This window comes from Culex quinquefasciatus, chromosome 3 (genome assembly GCF_015732765.1).
Source record: "Culex quinquefasciatus strain JHB chromosome 3, VPISU_Cqui_1.0_pri_paternal, whole genome shotgun sequence".
Taxonomy (NCBI): domain Eukaryota; kingdom Metazoa; phylum Arthropoda; class Insecta; order Diptera; family Culicidae; genus Culex; species Culex quinquefasciatus.
Window position 1 is genome coordinate 68,213,225 of NC_051863.1, and position 17,516 is coordinate 68,230,740.

The 17,516-nt window shown below is 36.0% G+C and overlaps 1 protein-coding gene and 1 pseudogene across 1 annotated transcript in view; both read left to right on the forward strand.

Annotated features, from left to right (window-relative positions):
• The window catches only part of LOC6051290 (neuropeptide SIFamide receptor), a 358,514-nt gene that overhangs the window by 113,363 nt on the left and 227,635 nt on the right, over nt 1–17,516 (forward strand). The window lies entirely within an intron of this gene.
• On the forward strand, nt 4,262–5,177 carry LOC6045085 (annotated as a pseudogene).

Below are 17,516 nucleotides of genomic sequence, written 5' to 3' on the forward strand. Positions count from 1 at the left end.
TTTTTGGTACAGAAAAGTAGGCTATTTCGTCGTTCAAGAATGACAGGAGATATTTGGAGTCACCGCAGTGAAAAAAGTGTCAAAAAAAGATTTGTGTAGGGGAAATTCTCGTGTATTTCCCAGGTTAAGCACTCGCTCCTAACTCCATCCAATTTGCTGGTTTCCACTATTTAAACAACTTATTTAGTAAAATTGTAGGTATAAACTTGTTTGCTCACATTCGATGAGGGGTTACATGCATATAAATCGGCAAAAATGTCAGAGGTTGGTTTGAGCACAAACTTAAACTTTTTTAAATCTGTTTTCAGGACATTGAAGTATACATTATCAACTATTAACAAAATAAATTGGAAGATATTTGGTTGTATCATTGCCGAGATACAGCTATATGAAGTCAGCATTTTCAAAAAAACGGGTGCCACGATATCTCAACACTGCCTTGACGAAATCGGCTAAAAAATTTGGTGAAGACTCATTAAATCGGTCCCGTGTGCATGACGAAGGTAGATTTTTATGTTTTTCATAAAATTCAAATGTTTTTCATTTTTGGATTTTTTAAAAATGCAAAATTTCAAAATCGAGCTTCGTCATGCACACGGGATATGTCTTGCGAGTCTTCACCCTGAATTTCAGCCAATTTGGTTTATCCCATCTCGAGATATCGTGGCACCCGTAAATCAACTCGGTGTTCAGAGAAAAACGCTCGCAAAGTTTGACAGTTCGCTTTGCGCATGGCAAAATTTTCAGCATAAATCGTCTGTAACTTACTTTAATCATAAAATATCTTCATGAAACTTTCAGGAGTGCTTGAAAATCATCTTTTAAGTTGAAACCCCTTAAGATATTTAGCACTCGATGAGATTGAGCAATTCTCTGAGATTTCGGTCATTCGATTTTTTTTTGTCTGTATCTTCCGAAGGAATTTTTTGATCGATTTGGTGTCTTCGACAAAGTTGTAGGTATGGATAAGGACTGCACTGAAAAAAATATGATACACGGTAAAAAATGGTGATTTTTAATATAACTTTTCGTCACTACAACTTGATTTGCATAAAAAAACACTATTTTCAATTATTTTGGTTTCCTGATATGTTTTAGGGGACATCAAATGCCAACTTTTCAAAAATTATCAGAATGTGCAAAAAATAAAACTTTGACAGAGTTATGAATTTTTGAATCAAGAGTGGAGTGACTTTTTCAAAAAAAAAAACCTTATTTAATCCACATTAAGGTGGTTGGTGTCTTCCTCACGTTCATGGTGTATTTTAGGTTGTATTTTCAAATTGATTTAAGAGTTTTTTAGTTTTTATTATTATTTTTTTATTATTTCTTAAATGGGTAATTCTCCGCCAACTCACACAGCAGTTGCCCCGACCCCTCTTCGATTTGCGTAAAACTTTGTCCTAAGGGGTAACTTTTGTCCCTGATCACGAATCCGAGGTCCGTTTTTTGATATCTCGTGACGGAGGGGCGGTACGACCCTTTCTTTTTTGAACATGCGAAAAAGAGTTTTTCAATAATTTGCAGCCTGAAACGGTGATGAGATAGAAATTTGGTGTCAAAGGGACTTTTATGTAAAATTAGACGCCCGATTTGATGGCGTACTCAGAATTCCGAAAAAAAAGTATTTTTCATCGAAAAAACACTAAAAAAGTTTTAAAAATTCTCCCATTTTCCGTTACTCGACTGTAAAATTTTTTGGAGCATGTCATTTTATGGGAAATTTAATGTACTTTTTGAATCTACATTAACCCAGAAGGGTCATTTTTTCATCTAGAACAAAATTTTTCATTTTTAAATTTCGTGTTTTTCTAACTTTGCAAGGTTATTTTTTAGAGTGTAGCAATGTTCTACAAAGTTGTAGAGCAGACAATTACAAAAATTTTGATATATAGACATAAGGGGTTTGCTTACAAACATCACGAGTTATCGCGATTTTACGAAAAAAAGTTTTGAAAAAGTTGGTCGTCACATCGATCATGGCCGTTTATAGTCACCCGCGACAGACACGGACGACGAACCAAAGAGAAACGCAAAAAGTAACTTTTTCAAAACTTTTTTTCGTAAAATCGCGATAACTCGTGATGTTTATAAGCAAACCCCTTATGTCTATATATCAAAATTTTTGTAATTGTCTGCTCTACAACTTTGTACAACATTGCTACACTCTAAAAAATAACCCTGAAAAGTTAGAAAAACACGAAATTTTAAAATGAAAAATTTTGTTCTAAATAAAAAAATGACCCTTCTGGGTCAATGTAGATTCGAAATGTACATTAAATTTCCCATAAAATGACATGTTCCAAAATTTTTTACAGTCAAGTAACGGAAAATGGGAGAATTTTTCAAACTTTTTTAGTGTCTTTTTTGATGAAAAATACGTTTTTTTGGAATTCTGAGTACGCCATCAAATCGGGCGTCTAATTTTACATAAAAGTCCCTTTGACACCAAATTTCTATCTCATCACCGTTTCAGGATGCAAATTATTGAAAAACACCTCTTTTTTCGCATGTTCAAAAAAGGAAGGGGTCGTACCGCCCCTCCGTCACGAGATATCAAAAAACGGACCTCGGATTCGTGATCAGGGACAAAAGTTACCCCTTAGGACAAAGTTTCACGCAAATCGAAGAGGGGTCGGGGCAACTTTTCCCGATTTCGTGTGAGTTGGTAGAGAATTACCCAAATAATTATTGTTTTTACCAGAACAGCAATTTTCAATTCTTTTTTAACCAAATCTGCAAAATAAAGGAGAAAGGGGGGGGGGGGGGGCTGTAATTAAATTTAAAAGTGCCGATATGCCAACATTAGGTGCACGATGGAATTGCATGCTGTCCCCCTAGTCTTAGTAAACAATGTCTTATGAGTTGTATATTTCAGTAATAAGTTCGTGTAAATCTTTGTCGAGACAAAATGATGTATTCAGCAACATAATTAATACAGACTTTTTCCAGAAGAGACGCAGACACTGCTTAAGCAATGTGGCAACCGGGCGATATGCATGCTGCGCGACTCTCACGCGAAAGCAAATAGACCCGGCCTTTGAGGTTAGGCAAAAATCACCCTTTTTAGTAGCTACAAAAAAACTTTTTCATGGCATAACATAACATTTTTTTAAAAAGTCTTTAAATTACAGATTTTTGAATTTTCATATATTCATGCCATGTTGTATTAGAGCGTCCAATTTCCCGGGGTTACAAAATTCCCGGGAAACGGGAAATTTTCAACAAATTTCCCGGGAAATCCCGGGAATTCCCGGGAAATTTGAAATCTGACGAAAATTATTCTGATCCTGTTTCTGATTAATATTTTGTAATAGAATTGTATAGAATGGCAACTTTAATGTCCAAAATCAGTGTGAGAATCAATGAATGCTTGTAAAAAATCATGCAACTTTGAGAAAATATTAAAAGTTTTCTTACTTTTTATGCTGTCTTTCAAATCGAACCAAATAAAAAAAAGAAATATTTTTTTTGTTAATAAGCATTTTTTTAATCAATGTGTTTGGACATTGAAAAACTACGCCCCACAAAAAAAATGCTTTTGAATTTGTCTCAGTGACCATAACGTTGAAACGAAAAAAATATCATGTAGAAATAATGTTTTTATGGCAAATTACTAATTTCAGAACAAGTATTTTCAACTTGTGAATAAATAGATAATCATTGAATTTGCCTAAAAATCAAATTTCTAGCGCTATTTAACTTAAAACACTGTTTCATGAAACCAAATTCACAGTTTACAAAATTTGAAGCGAGTTTTTGAAATATGGTTGGATTCTTTGGGTAAACTTCATTAGATTTTTCATTCTTCCATTTATGGAACGATTTTAATTATATGGTTAAATGTCCTTATAAATTAATTAAATTCAAATAATTTTCATAGTGTAAAAGTGGTTAAAATTAAACGATATTTTTTCATATTTCAAATTTAACAGTTGTTCCTTGAATACTTTTAAAAGATTTCTTTTCGAACATTCCTTTTTGAAAAATTTAATCATAACAATTCAATTTTCATCCAATTTGGTCAAGGTAAACAAAAATGGTGAAAATCTTATTTTTAAATGATATAACAAAAAAAAACGTTCTAATGGGTTGTCGAAAAGAAAATAGGCAATATTCATTCCATAATAGCGTAATTTTTGTTGCCCAACATATAACCAAACAATATTCCTAGTTGAGAATGCTTGACATGAAATTTACAGACATAGTTCAATATGAACATAAAATTGAAATGAATAAAATCAAATAAGGTTATCTTATTATTATTATTTATATGATTTCAAAACATTGGTGCCAAAAAGGTAGGAAAATGTGGCTTCCCCAAGTAACCACAAGCACTATATCAAAACTCTAAATTCACTCTAACTTAACACTCCCGATGCTATGACACTTTAAATAGTCTTTCCAAATGTTTCGAAACATTTGTAGCTTGAACCATTATAATCTACTGTATAATGACATATAGAACAGCCAATTAAAGTTTCAAAGCATTTAGCCCAATAATGTTTCGAAGCATTAATGGTAAGCTTTATATATCACTGTAAAGTAAGCCTTTAATGTTATATCACATTTTGACATTTCTTATAATGTTTCAAAACACTAACTCAACACTAGTGAGGGTAATAAATGTTTGGCAGTTTCGTGGTATTTTTTGTGATTGCTGCAGGAAAAAATGTTCGGCGGCTATAAAAATGTGAGTTAATTATGCTTAGTTAGCTGAGCTCAGTATTAAATTATTCTCTTTTTCATTAACAGCTCTTTCTCGTCCCATGAGACAAATTTCTAACTGCGATGGCTTCCTGCAAAAACAAAACTGAAAAGGAGGAGGTCCAGATTTTGCTCTACGCCAGCTCTAACGGCACTTTCGTTCACGTCACGGATCTTTCAGCCAAGCAAACGATCTCGCGCGTAACCGGCGGCATGAAGGCCATGGCCGATCGTGACTAGGCCTCGCCCTACTCCGCTATCTTGGCCGCGCAGGACGTCACCGAAAAGTGCAAGTCGCTCGGAATCACCGCGCTGCACATTAAGCTGCGTGCCATCGGCGGAAGCTGCACCAATACCCCGGGATCGGCGCTCCGTGCCCTGAGCTGTTCGTCGATGATTATTGTGAATTTTGTGAATATTTGGTAGTGTTTTGAAGTGTAATAGTTAATAAAAGCTGTGTTTTAACCTAACAAGTTTTCTCGTTTTTCTGCATAAAATGAAGTGGTTCCTCAAGGAAGACTTAGTCGACAAAAATCATCTAATTAAATATATTTCAGGACGGACGAGACGGCTAGCGCAGGGCATCTAGGTGAAACATCTCAGTACATCATTCCCAACACACAGCTTAGAATCTCAAAAGTAGAGAAACACAGCAAATAAACCAACAAACTTTCAAAATCGTCATCCCAGCATGAAAATCACTCTCCCGAAAGAGAGAGAGAGAGCTGCGCGCAAAGTTTTTTTTTATTTTTCTATTTTAAATACTGTCGGTAAAGTAGTACTTTGACGTTTTACCACGGTATAACTTTATATCAACTCTAGACTTCGCCACTCAATTTTACCTCCATACGTATAAAGTCGTGGCGTCTCGTGGCGCAGGGGTAGCGGCTTCGGCTGCCGATCCCGATGATGCTATGAGACGCGGGTTCGATTCCCGCCTTATCCACTGAGCTTCTATCGGATGGTGAAGTAAAACGTCGGTCCCGGTTTCTCCTGTCTCGTCAGAGGCGCTGGAGCAGAAATCCCACGTTAGAGGAAGGCCATGCCCCGGGGGGCGTAGTGCCAATAGTTTCGTTTACGTATAAAGTGAATATAAAGTTTCGAGACTCTATAGGCAAACATTATATGTTGATATAGAGGGGATTTGATGTTACCTTATACAGTCCCGCGGTTACTTGGGTCTTATTCTAAAATTGTCAGACTTACGGACACAATCCTGTAAAAATCTGTTAAAAAAAGACAAAAATGTGTTATGAATAATTCAGTGAACAGTGCTTTAGGGGGTAAATAAAAAAAATGTACCGATGGATCCCATAGGTTTAGGTTTGAGATACTAAAATGTGTGTTACAAAAATCTAGTTGCATGTTGATGTAAATATTTACTAAATTTTACAATTTTCAATTCAACATGTTAATTCTAGTCAAACAATGTTGCAATTGGCAGATAATGTAAAATCTGTCAAAATCTGGCATCATTATGGGTTACACTTGGAAAATTTGACAATTTGTCAATATGCTTTTAGGTCTGAAATAGAAAGGGGGTCATTTTTTCTGGGCTGGCCACGTGCCATTTTTTTTGTATGGACAATCATCAACATAAAGCAGAGGGGAAAGTTGTCAATCCAACCATGTTGTGAGCTCCGTGTTAAAATTGATAGTTCGTAACATTTTAGTTTGACCGTGTCAAATCATTGGAGTATCAACTATAAAATGTCAAACCAACCAACTAGTGCTGTGCAGTGAAGCTATTTGTCCAAAGGCTTGCCATTAAGTTAGGTATGCTTCAAAAGTGCCATTGATAAACTAAGTTCGCTTCAGAACTCTATAATTAATGTGTTCCACATTTCCTCCCACGCATTGGCATGGCACAGACAGAATTCAGCTACTCCAAAGTCCCAAAGTCTTCCCAGAGTACGTGTCCGCTCAGACGACACTCGCCGCAGAACATTTCCAGACAAGCGCTGAGGCTGAAGCATCCCCCAAGACAAAAGTTTTCGCACACACAAAACTTGCTCGTTTGCAAGAACCAGGTCAACGAAAGTGGCCACCGACAATAAACGGTCACACGTGGTTCGCTCCAAGGTGGCACGGCCCTCACCTGCCCTGTGCCCTGGCTCGAGAGAGGAGGGGGCAAAAACAAACGGGGTTCCCCGGAGTAAACTTTCATTCATCTACGCCAACCAGATCAGACCAGATAGTGCAGTCCGCTCACGTATCGCCGTGGGTTCCGCAGTTCAGTTACCTCTCGGTTGAGTTCTGTGGCCGGAAGCGTCCGTTGCGATGCGTTTCTCTACGTCTTGTTGTTCGAGTTCTATTTCTTTCCGCTCGAGAAAGTCGAGAAACATTCCAAGTCGGAGGAGGATGGTTTCCTCGGTCGTACGTGGGTTGTTCGATTTGACACAGTTTTCCCCCTTTGTGGGATTGTGTGTGTATGTGTGAGTATGTTTTATTTTCAACTTCAGTCATTCAATTGAATCAAATTGAATTATTTTTCTGTCGGTCATAAAGCTCTTGGAATCTGAAATATTGTGGTGGTTTTAAGTTTGCAAGGCATTTCAAAATCGAGTTTAATATAGTTTCACAAGCTGGCTTAATTCGACAAATGCGATGATTTTAATTAAAAAAATAGAGCAAAAGAACAACTAAGCTTCTGGTCAAACATGTGTTATACTGTAAAAAAAATCATGGTGATATTACATCTAAGAAGGGGTACATCGTAAAAGACATAAAGGTCAGGAAAAAGTGTAATTTACCACTTTTTTGTAAAATGTCACTTTTTCAGTCTTAATTGAGGTAAAATTACATAAAAAAGAGGTAATCTTCAACCTTCCAAAATTAAACCATCCAAATTAACACATGTTTGAACTGTGTAGGTTCAACCACATTTTAATTTACAAGCGGAAATTAAGTGTTCGGGTTAATTTAAGCATCCGTACCATTTTGAGCGAAATTGGTTAAGATTAAATGTATTGATACAAGAATGATTTCTGTAAATCACTTATAACTTTTTAAGATCGAGTTTTTCAATTTTGGTAAGTTGGCATAGTTATAAAGCATGAAATTTCCTATAAGAATCACACTAGTGGAAATATTTGGCTTGAAGTAGCACAGCATGTTGACAAAACCGATTAAAAAAATAACTTAATCCACATATGTGGTTGGAGCCTTCCTGACTTATTACCAACAATGGCTGATCGAGACAGGGTTGCCAGATCATCAATGTTTTGGACTCGTTGGAAAGGTCTTTTGATAACCTAACCAATGATGGGTCGGATGGTGGATCCGGACATAGTTATGGATGTAAACTATGTCCGGAAGTGAGATTCGGCTTCCAAAAAGTACGTCAATATCATTTAAGTGGGCATATCTCGAGACAGGGTTGCCAGATCTTCAATTTTTTAGGCTCGTTGGAAAGGTCTTCTGATAACCTAACCAACGATGGGTCGGATGATGGAGCCGGACATAATTTACATAGATTTAAGTGAGATACGGATGTATGTGAAAACACATTTTTATACCTAACTTTTGAACTACTAATCGAAACTTCAATCTGTATAAAACTCGATCTATGGGACCTTAAAACAAGTCGAATGCAACAGGTTCGGGTCAAATCGGTTCCGCCAGTGCCGAGAAACATGAGCTAGTTTGTTGGTCACATACATACATACACACACATACACACAGACATTAGTTCAGTTTTCGATTCTGAGTCGATATGTATACGTGAAGGTGGGTCTACGACGTTTTTATACAAAGTTCATTTTTAGAGCAGGATTATAGCCTTACCTCAGTTAGGAAAGCAAAAAATGGATTTTTTATACTTTCTTCGATATTTCTTCAACAAACTTCACCAATACAATATTGAAATTTTGGAGCGAGTTTTCGAGAACAGTCCCATATTCTGGGCACCCCAGTGGTAAACCGCAAACACCAGCTGTCTCGGGTTACCCTGTATTTCCCTATTCGCTGATCGGTCTTATTTAAATCTCATTAAATTATAAGGTTATGTTAATCAGTAGGTTATAATGATTAAACTAGGAATTGAATGAATTTTAGCCATGATTGGTAATATGTTTTGTTCGAAATGGCTTCAAATTTATATAAAATATATATTTATGATATGCAACAAGAACTTGGGTTGTGTACGAGTCACAAATAACGTCTAAATGATATTTTTTTTGCATTTTTTTTAACCTTTCGAATAGGGCGTTCATTCCGGGAATTCCCAGGACAAAATTACCGGGACAAAATTCCCGGGATTTTTTACAAAACCGTGAATTCCAGAATCCTGATATTTTATTTATTTTGTCCCGTTAATTCTCGAAGTTGAAAAAAAAAACAAATTGCGGTCAGGAAATTCAGATTTTTACATTTTTAAAACCATAAAATTTGTATTTGGTATATATCACCATTAATTTGGCTTATTATGGAAAATTGCTAAAATTTTAGTTTACGGATACGCAAAATGTTCAGCGCTCCAAATATTTTCTATTTTATTTATTCATTTATTTATTTTGGAAAGACTCCACACTTAGATTTTTTTACCGAATTCGGTAAAGTTTACCGAATTTCCAACTGCTGCACAGTTTGATAAGTTGAAAATTACCAAATTCGGTAAAAACTTACCGAAATTCGGTAATGAAGTTCATTATTTTTCATCGTACAACCAAAATTCGGTAAAATTTTGTTCATTTTTACAGATTGTTTACCGACCAACCCGATTTTTCAACTACGGAATTCGGTAATCAATTCTAAGTGTGTTGGTATTATATTTACGTATATTTATGATTTTAATCAACAAAAAAATAGATTTTATTATTTGTCATCAGACACCGGCATCTGGAGCCAAAAAGGACAAAAGTAACAAATTAATGTCGCATCTTGGTCGAATGTTTTTATTTTGCCTTCCTCACTGAGGTAAGGCTATAATTCTGCTCTAAAAATGAACTTCGTATAAAAACGTAGTAGACCTACCTTCATGTATACATATCGACTCAGAATCTAAAACTGAACAAATGTCTGTGTGTATGTGTGTGTGTATGTATGTATGTGACCAACAAACTAGCTCATGTTTCTCGGCACTGGCTGAACCGATTTGACCCGAACTTGTTGCATTCGACTTGGTTTAGGGTCCAATAGATCGAGTTTTATACAGATTGAAGTTTCGATAAGTAGTTCAAAAGTTATGTATAAAAATGTGTTTTCACATATATTTGGATCTCACTTAACTGTATGTAAACTATGTCCGGGTCCATCATCCGACCCATCGTTGGTTAGGTTATCAAAAGACCTTTCCAACGAGTCCAAAACATTGAAGATCTGGCAAGCCTGTCTCGAGATATGGCCACTTAAGTGACATTTATGTACTTTTCTGAAGCCGGATCTCACTTAAATGTATGTAAACTATGTCCGGGTCCATCATCCGACCCATCGTTGGTTAGGTGATCAAAAAATCTTTCCAAAAAGCCCAAAACATTGAAGATCTGGCAACCCTGTCTCGAGATATGGCCCCTTAAGTGATATTGATGTATTTTTTTGAAGCCGGATCTCACTTAAATGTATGTAAACTATGTCCGGGTCCATCATCCGACCCATCGTTGGTTAGGTGATTAAAAAACCTTTCCAACGAGCCCAAAACATTGAAGATCTGGCAACCCTGTCTCGAGATATGGCCGAAAAAACGAAACTATTGGCACTACGCCCCCCGGGGCATGGCCTTCCTCTAACGTGGGATTTCTGCTCCAGCGCCTCTGACGAGACAGGAGAAACCGGGACCGACGTTTTACTTCACCATCCGATAGAAGCTCAGTGGATAAGGCGGGAATCGAACCCGCGTCTCATAGCATCATCGGGATCGGCAGCCGAAGCCGCTACCCCTGCGCCACGAGACCCACATCGAGATATGGCCACTTAAGTGATATCGATGTACTTTTTGGAAGCCGGATCTAAAAAATAGATGAAACTTGTGTACAGCCATTGTTGTGAGGAAGGCTCCAACCACATAGGTGGATTCAGTTAGTTTTTTTGAATATTTTCGGTTTAAACAGAAACAGAACAAAACAATTAGTACACCGATTTCCAAATTGATTGCTCTAAAATCTCTTGTACCTATTCAGACTGTAGTCCCGCTTTCCGGAGTTTTCGGTAGTGACTTAAATATAATTTGTAAATTTTGATTTTTATAAAACATGAAATTCTGATTTCATAAAAAAATACATTAACTGTTATCTCTTTATTTGTATTCGTTTCTTTTTTTTTTATAAACAGTTTCAGAGAATTTTTGAAGCTTTTGTAGTGATGTTGTATTGCAATATAAATAATAGATATATGTTAATGAAAAAATTATGTAATTTTGATCACCTTGCTAGTACACAATTGATTTTAAGAAGTTAAAACTTCAATAAACTTGTTAACAGTAGTCAAAATCATCACTTCAAAAAACTTTTTCATAAAATTCCAATAACTTGTGAAGAAAACATACAAACACCATATAACATTGTTATACACCAAAAAGTAACCGTGCAAATTTACAGAAAGATAACACGAAATTTTAAAATGTTTTTTATTCTAAATGAAAAAATTACCTGGGTCATTTCAGAGTTGAAAAGTATAATAAATTTCCCATCAAATTACAATCTCAATATTACAGTACAAAATGGCAGCGATTTTTTAAATGAAAAATACGTTTTTATCGGAATTTTCAGTACGCCATCAAATCGGGCGACCAATTTTACAAAAAAGTCCTCTACACTCAAAACTGGCAGCGCTAGTCCGAGAGAATGATGGTCTCGAGTCGAGAGAATAGTGGTACCATTCACGGACGCAGAGAACACAGCTCGAGATGGGCGATAGAACTATTCTCTCGAGGTTCATTTGCAAAAAAAGTTCATCCGTCAAACAAAAAACCAAAGTGTCGACAACGGGAATCGAACCAGAGACCTTTGACAAACCAATCCAATGACTTAGCTGCCTCGGCCACCACAGCTTGGTGACCAAGGAGAAGTCAGAAGTCGATGTATGACACTTGTTGGAGATTTATTGATTCAACTAACGAATGAACTCATTTGTTATGATGGTGTGAGTTGGTACCATTATTCTATCGATTTTGGCACTGAGCCCTCAATAAATTTTGAGAGAACGGTTATCTCGACTCTGAATTTTGGGTGTAGACAACAAATCGTCGCTCTCGTGCTAACTTGTTGTATGTCGATTTTGGGCCAAATTGAGTTAAGAACGCTATTTAGTGCAGCTTATAATGTCTCACCTTTTGACCTTCACAGATACCCAAAAATCGATTTCAATCCTGAGATATTCAATAAATATAAAAATAATAAAAACAATAAATAATAATTTTGTCACTTTTCATATGAAAGGAGTTTCAATCTTGTTGTGCTATCTTAACACAGCCTACAAATTGATGTAAGTGCGACTATTGGCCAAAGTGATTTCAGGTCAGAACGCGTTTGACACAAGAACGAGCTCGACTACCGTAAAAATTTGTAATTATAACTAGGAACTTCGTCAACCAAATTCAACCAAACTTCGGGAAAATGCACAGAATCGTCAACCAAACAAAACATGTTTGTTATTGTTTACATTACGTGCTCTCATTTTTATTCATTCAAGGTCAAACATCAAAAAGCTACAAATCACTGAAAAAACGTGTCCTCTGTAGTAACTTTTCACAAGGACGAAACCTTGAATGAAAACAAACAGTCTATTCAACTGGCTATTGTGACAGTTCTCGTTGTTTACATCCAAGGTTTCGCGCTATTAAAAAAAATACTACGGTCTTATTAAAAATTCAGAATTATGGGATTTCGAAAAATGGACCTCGGATTTGTATGTATGTACAGCTGCCAACATTGTATGGAGACTTGAATGGGTGAACCAATTACACAAAATAGCTTAATTGGTCATAGGGAAGGCCCCCACAAAGTTTGAACCAAATCAAAAAATACAAATAAAATCCATTTCCGGTTTTGGTAGAGAATTGCTCAAATATTCAGTAGATTTTTGGTAATATTTGACAAATTATGTTAATTGAAATGCTAAAATTTTTATTCCGGTATTACTTTAATCTACACTCAGTTGTACAATGAAAAGTTTATTTCATTTTGTTCAGAAAACCATTTCATCCCATATGGGATTAATTTTTATGAGCATTGAAATTTTTGAAATTGCATTTTCAATTCTCAAAAACAAATTTAATACTACATTTTTTGGAAATTTAATAAATTATATTTACAACAAAATAATGCCATATTGAAACGGTTCTTTCAAAAGACCTGAGTTTAAAAAAGAACCGCGGTTTTTTTTTGTGAGCCACGGTTCTTTGAGTGGTTCGCTCTTTTTTCTCCCACCTCTAGTAAGAGCAATGTCGTACCGCCCCTCTCAAATGTTGTTCCAGATGTCTTCTTTGATCATAAAAAATACACAGAAAGTTTCATCCAAATCTATGAATAATATTTCGAACTCTCAGAGAATTGCTCTTTTGCAATATTTTTCAAGCAACTTCTCCAAAGCCATTACAAGTGATACAGTATAAAGTTCTTTCAGCTCTTATCCACCACGTGGACTTTGGATACATAAGAAACTGCACTTGACGTAGGCCGTAAGCCAAGTTCGTGTACTACATACCTCCCACGCCGTATCTTCCCTCTCCAGGGAGTGCTCAAAATGTGAAAAATACCAGCCAGAATTTTTGGTAGCTTCTACTCGTAAACAACTCCAACGGCTGTGGACGTATACGGCCGTGTCCTTGAGAAGCTTTCTGGACGCCGCGGGCCAAGTCCTCCTCCGTAATCCAGACAATTATGGCCCAAAGTTTGGCCATTTCGGGACTGACCTTCGCGTGTGTGTATTTTGGGTGTACGCCTCCAGAATTTGGGCCTCATCGCGATGATGGACAGTCAAGAAGGCAACCCGAAATCAAAATATGTGTGTGTTTATGTATGAATGATGTGGGTGTTTGTATGTATTAGAGGAGGGGAGGCCTTGCCGTGTCCTTCCTGTAGGACGAGCGTCCAAGAAAAATATCGTTTTTTTATGATCAGGGAAGAGGTGGTGGGCAGAGTTACGAGCGACAACAAAGTCGTTTGGGACTTTTCCCACAGTTTCGAGGCCGAAACCTGACTCACACAGAGGCCAAAAATAGCCACACCATGATGTTCTGGAACACATTTACGTGAGAGTTTATGAATGGTTCCGCTATTGTTGGAAGACAATTGGTCGGCTTAGGTCACTTGTCTGTTGTTGAGAAATGTTGTTAGAAGAGTGTTAGTGGGTTAAATAGTGGGATTTTCGAGATATTTGTTGTTATCTAACAGCAAACTTCTTACGATAAACCAAGATAAAGCAAGATAAACTGATAGTTTGAATAAAAATTCAATAACATATAACCTAACAAAAAATCAAACTCTTCCCTTCTGAAAGCGCAACAATTACTGACCTCTGGCAACCCAGCCATGTTTTATTGAGAAGATTTTCCCTCAATGTCCAGGAAAGAAACATAAAAACAACCTCGAGTGCGTGTTTCAGTTTTACGCAAGAATTTTCAGAGGGCTAGGATGTGCGTGTGAGTGTTAGTGTACTTGTGTGTGCGTGGGATATAAATAGCTACTCAAGGAAGCGAGAATAATTTTGGATGCCAGTGCCAGTGACTGCAACAATGGCCAAAACGTCGTAAAATACATGATTTTGAGTTTCAAGCAACAGTCTTGAAGTTTTCTGTGCTTTCTGATAACAATACTATTACGATTATGAATAAAATATTTGTAATACAGTCGACTCTCGGCTGTATACTTCAATTATCTTCATTCCTCGATATTTTCCCTTGCTTGAAGGATCTCTTCCTCGACGGTCCCTTGGATTCTGTTTGCTTTAAAAATCTCTTCTGGTTGTCAATAATTTCACTATCTCATGGCTTGCATAGACATTTTTCTTGGCGAAACGAAGCTTTGAAGGCTGTTTGACATTAGTTTGTTTTTGTTTGATGGACGTTGCCATGATTCTCTCCCATAGCTGGGCATCAAGAAAAAATATTTTCAATCGAGTCTTCATTAGGCATCGTTCTGTAAACCGATGATTCTCTTCCTCGACGGTCCCTTGGATATTGACAACCAGAGAGTCGACTGTAATTATTAAAATTTTCTGAACAGAAAACGGGATGGAAAGTTTTGTACAATTTTGCTACAGTAATTTGCAAAAGATATGAGAAAAGGGAATCCATTCCAGGATCTTTTTGACACATATTGAAGTTTTTCGAATGAGTTCGAACACTTTGAAGATTTGTTGTTTGAACTTTAAATTTCATCGAGTTTAGCATCCAAATCGGGCCACGATCTGAAAACAACTCTAGAAAAAAATCGTAAAAATGTATGCAGAAAAACGTCGTTTCAGTATTTTTCTGCCAGGTCCAAGCGTGAGATTCTTGAGAAAATTAAATCCCTATAGCTTTGTCGAAAGGTGCAAGAAGAAAAAATACTAAAAAATCACCAAAAATCAGGATCAACTCGGATCGTTTTGCACCCTTCGACAAAGTTGTAGAGAATTGAATTTCCTACATGAATCTTACACTTGGAAATTTTGACGTTGATACGACGTTTTTATGCATACATTTTTGCGAATTTTCCCTTATAAACTTCAACGATGAAAAGTGACTCCTAAACCTTATTCGATTGGATCAAAGTTGGCATGGATACTTATTTTTGCGTAAGTAATTGAGTCAAAAGGTATTCCTAATGTTGATTTTTTTAAATTTTCGCCCTAATGGTCAACCAAACAAAACGTGTTTGTCATTGTTCATAATAACTTTAAAACGTGTGGAACGTCAAAAGACAAAAAGTAACTTTTTAAACCTTTTTTTTAAATCTTGATAACTCTTTAGAAAACTTTTGTTCTCAATGAAAAAAAAAAATCCACCTATGTGGTTGGTGCCTTCTTGACTCTAACAAAGAAATGGTTATAAAAAATTCGGAAAGAATTGGCATGGAAGTTATGAAAACAATCAAGTACACAGAAAACTTAGTGTTTTGTGTAAAATTGCCTAAATCCAAATAATCCGGCCTAACAAGTACATACATATCACTCAAGTGGTCTGAGTGAGATCCGCCTTTAACACAGCTCATAAATATCACTTGAATGAGCATGACTCGAGACAGGGTTGCCAAATTTTCAAACTTTCAGACTAATTTGAAAGGTCTTTCTATCACATATCTCAAACCTATCTATTACGATAGAGATGATGATGGAACTGGACACAGTTGTCTCACATATAAGTGAGATCCGGCTTCATCCAAGTATATTCCTATGCAGGGTCGCTAAAAAATCGTTTCGCGCGATCAATGAGTGAAGATATACACACACAGTAAGCGCCACTGCTCTCAACAAAAACAACGCGTTGCTAGTCCCGCTGTGTAACCAAGAAGGAACTCACACCAAAGCGATCGTTCACAATCATTCACTGGGTGGATCTCACCCGATTCGCGTCGTCAAGGGGTTTGTTTATTTGGGACCGCAACGAATCTTGAATCGCGAGCGGAGAGCGATTTCCAAAAATCGCGACTTGTAACAATCCATGATTGTTACAAGAGACGATTTTGGTGTTTAAGGGCAGGACCACGATTATACGGTTTTATTGAGAATAATTGTATTTAATATTTAATGTTTTCTAGAACGATTAGTTTTAATATGAACGATTATAATAAATGAATTTAATCGATTACTTATTTCTGGAGTGTGTTAAACTCATTAAAACTGCATGGGCACGTTGAATGCGTTTCCGTTTGTTTCAGCTCAAAGAACGTGTTCGTGTTTGTGTGTTAATGCAGTTAAATTTGAAGTAAAGGTTGAACAAAGTTGCACAAGCTGTTAACTGCATAAAAATGCGTGATGTGGTGAAGCGCTTTCGACGAGAATTACCTCCCAACAAAAGAGCAACGGGTTTTTTTTTGTACCGTAAAACGGGGTGACTTTGATAGCCGGGGTGACTTTGATAGGTTTGCGATTTTTCCGCAAAATGAAGAATACAATTAAAATACGTACAGAATTGTTAAGAATCATTCTGACCGTGGTAGAAAAGTGTTCAAAGAACCTCAAAAAACACTTTTCATGAAATTTTGAAAAGTTTAAAAAGTTAGTAAACTAAAGTTAAGAAAATGGTGATGAAATTCATTATTTTAAACTTCTCAAAGTGTCATGATTTTCTCAATAAACATGATATTGAATCGGAAAACGGAATGCATTTTCGGATTTTTTGGACAATTTTCCACTAGGAGAAGGTAAAATAAGTTTGTAAATAATAAATAATATGTGTTTTTGGAACACAATTTAAAAAAAACTTCAAATTTATAGGCAATTTCAGTTGAACAAATTTCATGTAAAATGTGAAAAATTGTGATTCGTGCAGTATAAAATGCCATATAAATCGATAATTTTATAAACAAAACTAGTTTTTGCAAATTTCAAGCAAAATTCCGACTTTTTAACAATTTTACCTAAAATTTATATTTATTTTGTTAAAAAGCTTATAAACTTAGTTGACCAAATATAAACATTGATTTTTTTTTCTTAAAAACAATATCAGCAACTTCAGTAATGGTACATTCAACGTACAAATAAAGTTTAAACATCCTAAGTATGATTTTAACAAGAAAAAATCTGACTATCAAAGTCACCCCGGAATTTAAACTAAGAATTTTTAACGTAACTATTTTTCTAATCACTATTGAAAAAACTTTTTTTTTCCAAAATAGTGCATGGACTTTGTGTGGCCTACCCCAGTACATGTTTTAAAAATAATAATGTTG